Below are 15,938 nucleotides of genomic sequence, written 5' to 3'. Positions count from 1 at the left end.
GCACAGCCACTCGAGGCAAGTACAGCGTGTTCTCCAGGATGCAGGAGAGGGGCACTGCTGATGCAACGTTTCCATCATGAGACACACAGTGTGTCAACTGTCCTCTCCTGAGGTGCAGAGCTAATTCTTGAACAAGAGTTTCTGTGAATAACTGCACCCAGTTGAACCATTTAAGCAATTAGAAATTGCTTTAGAAGGGGCTTATAATATGTCAGCCACATGCAAATTTTAAAATAATTCATATTAAATAAAACACGCTTTCCCTGGACAACTACTGGGGAGATATACTGAGAATTTGCATTATTTAGTGTTTATTATCTATATTGTGCTGTATATTATCTGTTTATGTAATAATTTCAACACCTTGTTTCATTTAGTTAGTGACAGGGTTGTTTGTTTGTTTTTTTTTTTTTTTTTTAAATTTTGTTTTGAGACCATTTACTGGAGCACCTTACTGCAGACTTCTTATACATCCAAAACTTTGTCAATAATCTATGACCAAAGAGCACTTTATCTAGACTTAGTGTATGCAAAAAAAGGTAGGTATTTCAAGAGTACAGAGGTCATTAAATGTTCTGCATAATCATCTGATGTCTTCTACGTGAAGCTAATGTTTCTATCAGTCTATGTGTTGGGAAAAGCAGTTTTGTTGGCTAAAAGGAGTGGGAATCTGGACTTCTCAGTCCTGTCTCTGATTATCAGAAATTTGGCAAATCATATCCTTTCCCTCAATTTAAATGTAATGTTTTGAGTATTTTAAACGAAAATTTTCAAATAAATGCAGTGTATTATTACTTTTCAGCTCAAATGTTCATAATGTTCATAAACACTCTTCTACAGAGGAGTCCACAGAGATGGAAGGAAATCTAGTATGCCAAATTAAGTTCTTTATTCTGCAGAGCTGTGCAGAGAAATAATTGATTTCAGTGCAAATTAAAGTTGAGAAAATAACGTGGGGCAAATAAGAGCTCAGAGATCTGTCTCCAGGTTGATTAAGATTTTTGTAAAATATATGCTTTTTCATTTGATTGTTTAATAAAAAAAATATTCATTCTGAAGTAGAGGGAACATAATTGGACTAATTCAAGAACATCTCTTAGCCTGTGCTATGAAAGTGAAAATCTCTAGGAATAAGTGAAAAAGCTGGTTAAGGGAGGAATTCCATAGTACATCATGAAGATGAGATGGGAAAAAGTGAAGACATGCATTTCTTAAATGTTTCCAAAACAGGGTCCTGAAATCCCTGTGAATTCTGTGCCTCATTATGAGAATCCAGTCCTTTCAGAATGAGGCATGGGGAATTCTTCTGAGCCCCACCATGCCCATCTGAGGAAAAGAGGTGGATCCCACTGATCCACCTGGCTCCACATGGAGCCTGTTGCTCCAGGATTTCCCTCTGAGAATGGGGGTGTGTATGTGGATTTAAGGGATGAAAGTTTTTAGGGCTTTCCTCCTTGTGGGTAGGTTTCATCTGAGCAAGTCCTAAATCTGAAGTCTTTAAAAGGGACAGTGATGATTGAGCTTTTCTGCAGAAATCTGTGATGAGGATAACTGTGAAAGATGATCCAAGCTGCTTTTGTCCATTTCCCTTCACCTTTTTCCTCTTTACTGTGCCCAATGCCATTGCAGAGCATTTTGTTTCCTGTTTGAATCAGTACAATTTCCACTGCATATGGAAACTGGTTTCCTCTGCTCTCATAAGTCTTCTGTTTTAATTCAGCCACTAGAAATTATTCCTAATTTTTTTTTTCAAGTTTTAATCTATACATTCATGCTGTTCTACTTTCCTATAAATGTTCTTACCTTTTCTGTTTCCCTCAAATAGAGTAAAAGTGATTACTGTGATAGTAAACAGACAAAAGAATGGTAACATAAAATTACAACTATTTAAACTGTCTTTGAATAGGAATGATTTGAATCATAAGTAAAACTTAAGAGACTGAACCAATGAGTCTCTCTTCTTATCCATGATTAACTACTGACAATTGAGGTACCTGGTGAGCTGAATAAGGACTATGTCTTTATGTGAAGTACATGTCTAAAGATCAGGAATAATTACATTCCACATTAGCCTTCACAGCCTCCCTGACCTGGTTAATTAATTTTTTGCTAGGATAATAATAGTAGAAATAGATTTAAAGCTATGCTTCATCATTAAGTATGTAACTGACCTCCAATTTTAAAGAGCTGAACTTTCATTTATTGCCTTTTGGAGACAGGTTAAAGCTCCTTGCAGAGAGTTTGCTGAAAATGCACAAGCTGGAATCCAGTCATTGTCAGCTCAGTCATGCTGTCTGAGGCTGTCTTTCTTTGTAAATTCTATTTAGTGTTGACAAGAAAAAGCAATGGCAGCTGTACTGTTCCAGCACTAGGGAATACTCTTCTCTACCTTTTCTTCTTTTCTTTTCTATTTTTTTTTTTTTTTGGTTATTGATCATGAAACTGATCCCCTTCCAGCAAGCCCTGCACAGGACCAAATAAAGCCATTGAAAGCAATTTGATATTTCTATTGGCAGGGTACACAAATCAGATACTCCCTTGAAAGAGAGAGAGAGTTATAAACAAAGCTTAGAAGTCTAGGAATAGCCCCCAGCTTCAGCAAACCCTTAAAATATTTTGTAATTGTATCTTCAATCATGAATTAGCTAGGAAAAACAGACCTTTTTTGCCTTTATATTTCACTGCTCTATGCTGTTTTTAATTGCCCACAGGCACACTGTTGTGATCTTCTTTGGAAGTTTAAAACCAGGATAAAAATGCAAATCTAATTATTTCTTTTATCTAATCTAATTAACTTTTACAAGCAATGATAGATGCACTGCAGCCTCCATCAAACATTTTAATAATGATGTTTCTGGATTAAAGAATAGGTAAAAGTACTGTAATTTATAAGCAGTCAAGATTACGGCACTAGAAAATGTAAAATATTGTGGTGGCTTAATAAACTATAGCTGCAGTTTATTAATTTACAGTAGAAAGGATGCATTTCCCTTAAAACCCAGTTTGCTTGTGAATTGATTCCCAGCTGTCACTGGTATATATTTTTACTGTTTTTTAAGCAGCTCAGTATTAAAAATAATATATATCCGAGTCCCTTCTGCAATGCAGTTGTGTGCAGTTGGAAGAGAGAAATGCTGTTGTGTGCCTGTAACTTGTAGCTGGCTGCTAAATCGCTGATTCCACTTCAGAGGCTCTGCCCTAGGTGTGGCACCACGGCTCCTGTCCAGCTCCTAACTTGCCTGGTGAAAACTGAAACTGGTCCAATGGAGGAAAGACAAATATGCTAAACATCAAAGTCAAATGTTTGATATTTTATTTATTGTTACATACTGGCTTGTTAATGAGTTCTAAAGTCCTTATGTGATAATTTTTCAAGCAAAAGATCTGTTAACAGCCAGCTTTTCCCAGTAAAAGGCATCTTCATGGCCAGCTGGCTTGGAATTTTCTCTGTCAGCTGTGAGGAAGGAGAAGTGATGTAGGATCCTTGCCTTCTCTGAGCAGCACATGCTGCTCAATAATAAATATTGCTATAATAAATATTCTGGTGATGCTCTCTATCTTTATTCCACCTCTTCCATACTACAAATGCTTTGGCATAACAGCGTGGTGATGGTGGAAAAGACACAGTGTGTGAAAGGTTCATACTCCTCTGCTAGTTGTAAGCTTCTGATCTTACCCCTTAGTCCCCCATTTGCAAGGATCCTCCTAGCTGCTCTGCCCCTGAGGCCCTCAGTCCCTGGAAACAAGTTTTATCCTGGCAGAGCAGAATATAGTTCTGGATTTGACTCTTAAAACTGTATGCAGTCATGAGGGGGCAGGGAGGCTGTGTTTTAAAAATTTTTTGCTGTGACCTTTTAGGAGTTAAATTAGCTGTCTTTCAGTTTTCTAATTCACTATGTGACTCCTTTTTTCCTTATTTCGCCTACCCGAGTCTAAACAAATTGTATTTAATGCAAAAATTAGGCCTTGTGTATCTCTTTCATATGACTTCTCTAATTATAGAGCAGTAAATGGTAGAATAGCATATGTTAGCAACATGAGCAGCAGTCTATGAAATGAGCTACAAGTTAATAAAATGATCTTGTGGTGGTGTTGGCCAAATGTTAGCACACATGTTTCGAAAAGTAGTATTTCAACAGACTTGAAGAATAGGACTTTGGCACACGGGTGCCGAACATGATCTGATGTGTGGAAATTAGTTAAACCAAAGTAAATGTCATTGTTTCTTGGGCTCATGTTGGTGCAGAAAATAATAGTAGCTGTCCTCCCACTATCCCTCTCCCACGTGTGTTTTAAAATTGGAAATGAAGATATAGGCATCCCCAGTTCAAGTCCTGCTGCTTCGTTTGCTTGGGGCGTGCTGTGCTGCATCCTCACCAGTGGCTTAAGGGCTTGTTCGCAGCTGTGCCTCTGCCAAAGCCAGAGGCTAAAATCTCACTGATTCTATTCAGCCCAGACACTTCTTCTGCGGGCTTCACTTATAGAAGAGCCCATGATTTGAGCCCTTTTAATTTAGAGGCAGATTATAAGCAGCTCCTGAATAACAGCAGAGGATCTAGTAAATATTTGCTGCCCACCTGTGCTGCTGCTTGGGGGTCACTCTTGGTTGGTGCTCTGCCTGTTCTAGCCTAGTGTGGAGCAACAGCTGTGGCTGAGCCAGGCACCCTTGTCTGGTTCCCAAGAAGTTTGGAAGAGGTGATGCCCCTCTGAACATCTCTGGTGCCATTTCGTCAGTCTGATGATGTTCTCCTTTCAATATTGCAATATTTGGGATAATGCAATAGTAATGGAGCTATTTGCTCCAGCACAGAAATCCAGTTTCATTCCTAAGTGGCATGTGCACAAAGTAAAATGGATAACTGGGAGTGGAAATGGTGCCAACTGGCAGCCTATCCAACAGGACTGATCCTGTGAAGCCTTATTTGCTTGAGTAATTCCTGCTCAGGCAGTGTTTGATGACTTGTGTACTGTTACTCACACAACTGGGCTTTGCATAAGTGAGCACTTCTTGCAAGGAAGGACTTGGGATATTAGTATTGTGGTTGGAATATCAAAGGTATAAATGTGGCAGGGATTTTAGGGAATGTAATTTGTTTCATTAGACAAATAGATGTAGCTGGAAAAAAGAGGCAACCATTTGGGCTTGCCAGCTCTTTTTCATGTTACATGGAAGCATATCCCAGGACTGACAGAAACTGTTTGAGATATTGGCCCTTCATTACATTCAGTTACTTTTCCTGTGATGATTTTTATGTTTGACAACCACGTTATAGCCAAGAGGGAAAACAATCAAGTTTTGCATTGCTTTTTTTCTATTTCCTTTTTATTTATTTATATTTTTTAATTCTGCCACCTCCACTATTTGACGCACTAATCAGTAGATACTGGAAAAAGAAAACATTTAATAAATTCTAGTATTGAAATGACTTGATTTATGGAGATATTCAGATATACAGACAAAGCTGGAATGTGATGATATCAGAGGTCAAAATTTCTGTCTGCAGAAGCAGGTACTTGGAGGAAAATGATGAAGTACAGCCCCACATTAAAAAGGCCAAAAGCATATAGCAAATAAATTGTAAAATACTTCTTGAAATCTCACAGTAAAAACTTAAATTTATCAGATGAACTAAATCCTGGCCTAGGAATCAAAGCATTTTTTAGTTGTAATTGTGGGAATATTCCAGAATGTAAGCGTATTACTGAATCAATTTGAGCATAAAAACTTATTTTTAATATACTTAATATCATGACAGCAAGGAAGAAGTAAGTGCATTGCTCTCTGAATGCATTCAGGAATTATGAATTCACATAAAGAAAGCAGTAGTATGTGCAATCCAGCAAATGAGTAAACTAGATGCTGTTAAACATTTGGTATATGCTTGATGGCATGTAAGTAAAAGTAAAGTGAATGAATATTTCTAATATTCACTGTTTTATGCAACCAGCTGATCCAGACACTCACAAAAATGTCGAAGCGTAGTTCTCAAGGAGGATAAATGGCTTTGCCTGGGATTTACCTATCTAATCTTAAAGTTGTTAAAGTAAGGAAAAATTGGTTTATGACTGCAGTTTACATGCTATTTCCCTTTGTCTGTAACATTAGAAAGCCCTCTCCCCAAATAATTAGATAATATAGTGTCTTGTGTAGTATGCAAGGCTTTTGCTTCCTTGAAAGAACTAGCCTTTAATATAAATCTTGTGTATATCATCTTCAGCAAGTTGGGCATTTGCACAGCTTGGGTAAATTATGTCTATATTGAGAATCTAGAAGTTACACAGTGTGCATTCCATACTTGAGGGATGGGAAATAAAAATTGATATACTGTGCGGCACATGATATAACACAGTGAAATATCTTTTAAATTCCAGAGGGATGCACTGACATCACCACAGTTAATTCACATGTAGCAACTCCCACCAAATGTTATTAACTTTAAATTGAAATTTGTAATCATTCAGTAAAAAGAAAATAAATGATGTAAACAGTATACAATGGTGCATTATGAAATGCTGAATTAATCTTATTCACCCACCCGAAATGACAGTGTAAGAAACCATTAAAGTTGTAACACCAAATAATAAAAGCAAAGAACTTCACAGTTGATGGTGAAGTGTGAAATCCATCTTGAGACACACCACTGTTGCACAGTATGGAAAGGCACTTCTGAGTTAGTGAACTTTATTTCCAAGTAACATATTAGGCATTTTTATTCTGTAAATGAGAGATTAACCAGTTGGGAGAATATATGTTTGGCTTAAAATCTAGATCAGGTAGACAAATGCGTTGCGTGGCTACTGGCTACAGGTAACAAAATAGGGCAATATGTACCTAATAGCCTAAGCACAGACTGAGGTTCTGTACTTGACAAAGCAATGTATATAATATAATATATAGAGATAAACCCTACTCAGAAGAGGGGGTATGGAGCTTGTTTTTGCTCTGACAAGGAGTGATTGGTATGACGAACGCTACTATCACATTTCTAGCTTTGCCTTTTCCATCTCATTGAATTTTATTGGTGATATATTTTCAGGATACTCATCTCCTCTGTAACTGCATATCTGAGTGTCTCATAAGCTGAAGGGTATTATCCTCACAACACTCTTTTGAGGCAGAATAAAAAGCATATAGATATTTGGGGGCATCTAATTTTAGATATCTAATTTGGGTGACTGAATTAGGACTTTTGGCTCCATATATAAAGCAGTCCAGGTGCTGTGAATTACCTTCTGTTGATTAGACAACGAGGTTCCTAATTTAAGCACCTTAGTTAAATTTCCGAAGTGGCTTGATCCAGTTCTTTCATGAAATTTGACAGACTTGAAATGTGTGGTTTCAGAATTCATAGGGTGGTTCTCTGCCATTTTGATCATATTCTTTATCATGACTTTCTGTGAACTTATCACTTGCCCTAATTTACTCTGTTGGATCTTTAAGCCAGAGTGAATCCACTTCAGCCAGACAGAGAAATATCTGTTTGTTCCTCTCACCCACTGCCCGGCCACAAACGAAAACCATTTTGGGTAGCTTGAGTCTCCCATGTGGCTGAGCTGCTGACCAGAAGCACAGCCATTGTCACACACAAACAGGCAAGTGGGGAGGCTGCTCTCACTGAAGTCTGCAGTTTCCCAAATCCACGTATTTTCCTTGCAGATGTGGAGCAAATTCCGTGGCTGTGAAACGTCCTTTGAACAGTGGCTTTATTGTGGAGAGAAAATAAGTTTTTATTCGAAGAATGCCTACACTTCTTGGCAGTCCCTACAGTTTGTAGGGCATTCAAGACTTACTTGAAACAGACTTAAATAATGTTTTTTATTTAATCAAAATGTCTGTTTCTAAATGGGGACCTTACATGCCACATTTTAGGCCAGAATATATTTTTACAGCCAAGTTATAAACCTCTGAAGAAGGGGGCTTATAATGGAAAGGTTGACACAACGTTAATTTTAGTGTTGTAAATGCAATGGTATAATTTTGGAAAAAAGCCTTTATAGCTCTGCTAAGATATTAATTGCAGGAAATTACAGCATATCCTATTAAAGTATTATGTCAGTGGCATACATAGCATATAACACCTTTGCATATTCTCCCTTGTTTTCACGGCAACATTTTGCATTTTGATCTGTAAAAAGTAGGTGGATAAAGTGGCTCAGAGTTTCTGATCACTTTTGCTCAAGGGGAAAAATCCACCCTGGGGTAATGCTTGCTTATGACCAACTTTAGAAACCAATCTTCTGTTACCAAGTAAATGTGATATGGGCATTGATGAATGAATCAGATTCTGCTCAAACAAAGTCTTTACTTTGTTTTGTGACTTGTGGATCAAGGTTTTTAATTTGAACCCAATTCAAATCAGATTTAGCCAGGTTCTTTCCAGAATGAAGACTACTTTTATGGCACACTTATTTTTGCTGATAATGGCTTACTTTTCATTTACTTACACTTTCAAAATCATTCCTGACTGTTACTGTGGCTGCATAGTAGACACAGTCACTTCCCTTTTTGATGTCTGTTCAGTCAATTATTCAGAAATGCACTTTATGTTCGTGTGGTGGAGGCAAAGGTGTAGATCCCTATTGAGCTGAACAATGCACATATGTACATAGCATTGTACAGTTTTCGTTATGGAGAAATAGGTTATTGATTGCATTTCTGTCACTTTCAGGATTGCAGGGGCATGAAATAATAGTATCATGTTTTATTTGCAGAGATTTGTTTTTATAAAGTGTTATTATTTGTAAATATCTTGGTTTTAATATACACTGAATTGTAGCCTTTGATGACAGTCTCAGGACGGATGTTTTTTAACCGTGATTGCAATTTTTAACAAAAATGAGCCATTACTACAACAGTTTTTTCTGACTGTCAGATCCTTCAGGACAAGTGGGCCACATCTTCATATTTTTGAAGCCCCTCATGTTGAGGGCATAATCCTGCCTGGTGCTTTTCATTGCTACTGTGTCACGAATTTGCAGTGAGAAATATCTATAATAACATGCACAGGGATTTGTTTAATGTATAAATGGGATCTGGAGTCTTGATATTTTATGTCTTCCCCTTTGACAACAGAGGAACATGCACGATTCTGTACACAAAAAAAGTCCTGACTTGTACAGCTGATGAGTTTTTAACAAGATGGGAGAAAAGGCCTTCTCAAAGACCCCACTGACATGCAAGATCATTGGACTGTTGATGTTTTCCATTAATTGCAGGGCTTTAGCATATAACCATCAACTAGATCTGGTTTTACTTATCAAATCCAGAACTGCTTTTTCTCTGCCTGCTGAGCAGGGAAAACTCCATGCTGTACCAGTTTCTTTTTACTTGGGTCTCCAAGTATCATCAGGATTAAAGCTGTCAGAACAGTCAGCCCTCTTTATTTTGTGGTTTTCAATACAAAGCGTAATATTGTTGCTTGAGAAATGGCAGGCTTTCAATGTGTTAGCTAAAAATTGCAGAGTGGACAAAATTAAAAAAAAAAGGGCCCTGTTAATGGCAGGCATTGAAATATTTCTTTCACCATTTCAGAGAAAGAAGATACAACTCTGCACTTTAATTTGTTTTTTATTCTACACCAGTAATTTTTCTGTATTTGCTTAATCCTATGCTCAAGTATAAGGAAAAACTCACGCTCAACTTAGTGAGAGTTTTGCTTCATTGAATGCAGTGCAGGGTGCCATTTCCTCAGCTGGTGTTGTTCATGTTCTTTCCATTTATGTCAGTCTTAATTCTAGAAGTACAGAATTAGGCCCTCTTTTTAAATACAAAAGGAGCTCACGTGGAAATGACAGCATTTCATTTTACTTTTTTTTTGTAACTGTAAAATATTCCTCTGCTCTGTGTGTGAATTTATATTTGGGGATAAGTGTGTCCATCCACCACAGAAAGCTCAGAGGCAGCTGTTATATTGTGCATGAATATTTTTGTCTTGCATGTGTTTACTTCAGTTATCACTTTGTGCAATTAAGTTGTTGTTTGTTTTTTTTTTTAATCTTCAGAGTCCTTTTTCTTTTGATTTATCCAGGACAATATGATAACACTTTGTAAAGAACAAAACTAAAATGCTATCTTTATTACTTTCCTTTTGATTTGTTTTAATTAGGAAAAGAGTCTCTTTCTATGCAAGGCTACAAATCTGTAATTTTATTTACCCTATCATTTTGATATTAGTTGAAATATGCAGGCATTTTAGACATAACTTTAGGAGGAACAGAATATAATAGTAATTTATACAATAGACACTGATGATTATTGACCATTAAAGAGTCGTAAAACATTTCCTGTGTGAAATAGATGCAGCATCAAATGTCTTTATTTCTGCCAGTAAATGCTTCAGGTTTACTTCACAGACATTAATGTTATTGCATAAAGGTAAAAACCTGGCTAAACTCTGGCAAAGAGAGGTCACTTCTTAATAAATGTGAGGAGTTGCAAGCAAAAGAAAAAAAAAAACTTTGAAGGAAGTCCCAGGCTCATGCGTATATTAACCAGAGCAGATGAAATGATTTATTGGGTTTTATACACAATCTGTAAAGGGTAAGCATTGCTAACAGAATGAGTGGCAGCCTCAGGGAGCTGAGTAGCCCCCAGGGACCAGCCTTTGTTCCTCTGGACTTGACAGACATGTGTCCCTGTTAAATGAGGGCTTAATTTCTCTCATATGTGCACAATTTCCAAGCTCAACAAAGGCAGCCAGGACCGGAGCTATTTAAAAGAGCCAGCTCAGGAGGAAGCATTCCTGGAGAAAGGGGATGCTAAGGGGCTAATTACTCACCATCGTTCAGCAACTGATTTTTTTTCTTTTTTTTTTTCCCCTAAACAAGGTCTATTAACATGGAACTGCCACTCACATTTTACATAAACATACATTAAAAGTCCAAAGGTGTTATTTCTCTTTGCAAAATTGCCCTTTTAAAGGTCCTGGTTGCTAAAAAAAAACAACAAAAAAAACAACAACAAAACACAAAGATGGACTCATTTAATTTGGAATCTGCAATGAAAATCACTATCTCTTTAAGCTCTTGAATTGATTTTTTCAAAATGTCCAATGTCTTCCTCTTCTTTATCAGCCTCTCCTTTTCTCACATATGGTAGTAGGAATTGTCATTAGTGCTTATTGCTTCATGTAACTATGATAATTAATATTGTCCAGATAAATGGTTCGGCATATGTAAAGCATATTAATATTTACTTAATTACAGGTCTAGTATGGTATGCTTTTTATAAGCCTCTCACTGCATATTTAAATATGTCTGAATATGTGTTTAAATATGTAAGAAGACCTCTATGGTGCCTTTTGTGCTGTCTAGTGGTGCTGCCCATTAGAAGTAGGTGTTTTACACCCTTTTTCCAATGTGGGGCTCAGGTGCCCCCTGTGTTACTGGCAGTTGGAATTCTCTGTGGAGAATAGGTCCATAGTTTGACAGATTGATGTAATTTATTTTTTTTTTTTAATGTGGAAAACACAATTATTTTCTTTGGATAGTGTTAGTGAACTCTGTTGTTACCTTGAGAGAAAGATGAGCCATTCCAGTGCAACAGTTTGAAAATGTTGTGGTCATCACTGGCAAAGCACTTTGTCAAGAAATATTACGTGGTTTCAGGCTTATTTCCTACTCTGAAACAAACAGGAAACTCCCTTGTGAAACAGGCAGCCCTTTTGATTCTTCTCAATCAGAACATACTGATCCTCTTAAAATCAGAGCCCAAACAGGTGGAAAAAAGTGTTTTCCCATTGCTCTGTGAAGTCATTGTCAGAACAGGCTTCAACATGGCATGGGAGAAGGCTTTGAGTTGTGTGGCATCAAAGCTTGTAGCCCATGCTCAGGACATGGTGCATGTACAGTTGTGAAAGCTGAGACCACAGCAGAAATTATAAAATGATCCTGGTAGAAGCAGCTTGCTTTTTGGATCAATGTTTTCGTGTGATTTTCGTATCATAACCTTATTTTAAATTTCCAGTTCAGTTGTCCCCCTTCAGAACCAATATATTACATTATTTTATTTACAATATAATGGTTATAATTATCAGAATTGGGTTTGAAATTAGTTGAGAAATTTACAGTCTTCCATATCTACATAAAAGAATTGCAATTCAAAAAGTATTAGAGAATTTTTTTTCCCTAATTTCAGTATTTTGATTCAGTATATCCATTACATAATCTAGGCATCTTAAGTATCTTAGCTATCATCATAGAATTACCTGAGCAGTTTTTATTCTTTGAGCTTCTATTGTATGTAAAAGAAGATGGTAAATGAACAATCTACAGGTTGCAGTGCTAAGAATGAAACTAGCTTCAAAATTTTAAATGCTTTTAATCTTTCCTGAGTAGACAGTCCTCTAGCAAGGAGAAGAATTCAAGGTTTTAGGGGTCGCATTTTAAATGAAAAATATATATTTCCTTTCTGAGAAGAATGGAATGGATGGTGGATCACTGGAATGGCACATAGGACTCTCAGCTTATCTACTCTTTCCAGGCTTTGCTTTTTCATGTTGAAGAAGGGAAAATAGCAGTAGGAAAGAACACAGTGTTCCTTAGCACTTGTTGAGAAGGATTTTCTAAAAGTTGTTATGAAGTAAATAATCTTCTATTTCTTCTCACTAAATAAATGAATTCTGATGGGATAGAAGCCACAAACCTGTCCCAGATCCCACTTACCTCTGCAAATCAGGAATAGCTCCACAGAACAGCACATCTGTACATCTGACTTCTTCATCCTGGTAACAGATTTACAACTGTCAAGACTGAAATTCACCCATTTATTTCCTTTTTCCCTGGAGATGACAAAGTACATAACACTTGATGAGCTGCAGCATCCAGGACCATTACGATATTAATGCTACAAAGGCCCATATTGCAGGGTGAAATCTTGCCTGGATTAAAACACTGCTTCAGAGGAAGTTAAGGAGTAATGCATATTTGGGGACATTTGGTAGTTATAAGGCTTGGGGAAGATGGTTTAACCTGGATTGCGTGTAGATTCTGACTAAGCCTTTCTCTAAAGATTTGTTTTTATTTTCTGGAGGAGGAGGGGTTTCTTACCAAGAGACTTTCTTTCCATCTGATTAAGAGAAAGCACCTTCTAATCAGAAAGGAAGGTCCCACACAGATTATCTTCTTGTCATGCTATAACAGGACCCTGATTTCATTGACGCTTTTGTGAAGAGCTGAGGAGAGTATTAAAGCTCTGGCTCCACAGTACTTAGCTTTTTTTTACAATAGAAAAAAACAAAAAGAAGATGAACTAATGCTTACCACTACCAGCTAAGAATGAACTTTTATACCTTTGCTGCATTGTTGTCTGGTTACTAGAATGAAATGTTAATCATATAAAAGTAGGATATCTCTCTACTGAAGAAAGAAGGAATAATCAACACTTCTCACATTCTTGCTGCCTGACACTTTGACTCAGTGTTGCACTTCTCCTCATTTCTTAGATATTTTTCTATATTTACCAACAGCCACCTTTGTCTTATGGAAGGTTTATTACTATTTGTAGCTTACTTTCATAAAATGCTCATAATGAGTACAAATTTCAGACTCAATCTGCCTGTTTGTTTCCTGTTTATCACAGCATTTAGTTTAAAAGAAAAAAATATATGAAATCCCCGAAACCAAATCATTTTTAACCTTGATTTTCTAAGGAAAGAACTTTCAAATAGCTGGGCTGTGTGTCTCTCTGTCAGAGTTCCAGCTCAAGAGTTTTTGGACACAATAGGTAATTAGGTAACAACATCTGAGATACAGGAAAAAAGTCTAAAAGGTATTGCATTCAGTTAAGTTTCATGAAATTAGGGGCCCTGATAAAGCCTTTCAGCTTGTCCTGGAAGTAAAGGCTTTAGACTAACCTGTCCCCATATTAGAATTTGAATAATTTAATTGGGAAAGAAATGTTCCAATGCCCTAAGTTCAGGCAAAGCGTTGATGTGGGCTTATACTTCAATAGACAGCAGAGAAACAAAACCCTGTGTTTGCATCTCATGCAAAACCATGGGAAACAAGCATTCACAAATCACATTTCTTACCAAACTACTTGCTCTAGATAGGCACACACTTCCCATGGAAACAGAGCCTTGGGTACTGAGCAAAATAATGCTCTTTCCTTCTTTGCAGAAGGTCTGCACATGTCAGAGAAAAGAGAATGAAAAAGATTTCATTTGCGGTGATACATTTCATCTCAGCCTACATATTTTCTGCAAATTTACCAGTTAGAATTTTGTTTGGAGTTTCAGTGATTTGCTTGGAATACACTGCACAATTTTAAAAAAGATCTTACTGGGAGATTTTGCTCCAAAGAAGCAGTCAATCTGTCACCTGCTGTAGCTCTCAGGTTCTTCCCTTTGTTATGTTGGCATTGCTTAAGCATAGTTTTCCATTTTATGCACATGAGGCTTTCTGAAAATGCTTTCTGAATGTTTGGTGGCAGTACTATGAATTTGCTGACAATGGTCCTGTCTAAATTAGATTTATGGAACCGACTGAAATTTTTGAGGTTTTGGTGCATTGAAGACTTATATTTTTGGATACAAGTTTCACTTCATTTATTCCTTTTTGTAATACTCCATACTCTGGGTTCATGTATTTTATCTAACATACCAGGTGCAAGAGAAGTGTTTTAATTTCATTAGGGTATTGCTTAGTAAGAGGGTTTCAGACAGATCTGTAGCTTCCACATTTAATCCATAAATTTGAAATTATTTTTCTGTAATTTGAAGCTAGAAACTATTTGCCTTAAAAGATACTGAGCTGCTTTTTGTGTATCTTAGGAAGGAGGTACAACTGTGCCTGGACAAAGTCTGGTACTTTGTCAAGTACTTTACTATTAATTTTTATCTCTGGGCCATAATTTTCTCCTGACAGTTTGTACTTTTTTCCCCATGTGTTCGTTGATAGGTTTATGATATACCCTGTTTCTAATATAAAAGGCTTCATTTTATAACCACACCAGTCCAGTTCCTCATAATGATTCCCCTGCATTCAGTGATCTTGTGCTAGGGAAGCTGGGCAAACTTCCTAACCAGGGGAAGTGTGGTGTATTTGAGGAATGACTGGGGGATCTATCTGTTTTATTTTTCATCATGCTTAAAATGACACAATATCATGAAAAAATCTTAAAAACTGTACCTTGACTGTCAGAGGAAGCCACTTGCTTCTTCTCTTGGGCTGATAACTCTTGGCTGGCTGAGTTCATGTGCTTCCCAGTCCCTCTCCAGGATTTATATCCCACCTATGTGATTGCATTGCAAGAGTCCCCCACAGCCTGGGGTGGGTGTTACCCCTGTCAGTGAAATGGGTTGCTGTGCACCACAGAATCCATCCTGCTCGGCCCTTTGGCCTTTCTTGGAAGGAAGACCTAGATGTGAGAGGAGTGGAGCAGTGTCCACATGGGATTCAAACTTTGCTTGGATTCAGCCTGAGTCCAGAACTGTGTTAGAAGTAGCTGAGCAGAGGCTCAATCTTACAGAGGCCCAGCAGGACATTTTAACCCTCACATTTAAAGAAGACTTGCCTTATATTAGAGTGTTACTCTTTTACCCAGCCCTCACTCATTTATCACAGCTCACATTTGCTGTGATTCCTGGACTGGTACTTCAGATCTGAGGCATCTTTCTGGGGAAAGGAAGCTCTAAAGTTTCTGAAATCTGTTTGTCTCAGCAGAAAGTGCAGACATCAGTAACTACAGATCTGATTCACTGTCAGTTTAGTGAGTAAAATGAGATCACAGAAAAGGGGGCACCAGGGCTGGCAGGAGAGCAAGCAGAGGAAAAAGTGCCTGGGAAAGAACAGGGATTGCAGAGAGATCACTGGATTGGGAAGACTTTCCTCTTTGAGGAGGGAGGTGTTGCATCCTGAAAGCAGAGCTATGGAGTTTATCATAGGAGTTTTAATCTTTTTCCTTCTGAAATTTGCTGTTACAAAGGTTGTCTATGGCA

General features: G+C 37.4%; 1 protein-coding gene and 1 long non-coding RNA gene across 18 annotated transcripts in view; one reads left to right on the top strand and one right to left on the bottom strand.

Annotated features, from left to right (window-relative positions):
- Positions 1-15,938, top strand: part of SOX6 (SRY-box transcription factor 6) — a 374,568-nt gene that overhangs the window by 234,351 nt on the left and 124,279 nt on the right. The window lies entirely within an intron of this gene.
- LOC119702000 overlaps positions 401-15,938 on the bottom strand; it is a 39,859-nt gene continuing 24,321 nt past the window's right edge. Inside the window, exon 2 of the long non-coding RNA XR_005257221.1 lies at positions 401-12,779. This is a non-coding gene — a long non-coding RNA (uncharacterized LOC119702000). The remainder of the gene's footprint in view (positions 12,780-15,938) is intronic.

This window comes from Motacilla alba, chromosome 5, assembly GCF_015832195.1.
Source record: "Motacilla alba alba isolate MOTALB_02 chromosome 5, Motacilla_alba_V1.0_pri, whole genome shotgun sequence".
Classification (NCBI taxonomy): Eukaryota; Metazoa; Chordata; class Aves; order Passeriformes; family Motacillidae; genus Motacilla; species Motacilla alba.
This window is presented reverse-complemented; position numbering and strand designations above follow the sequence as displayed.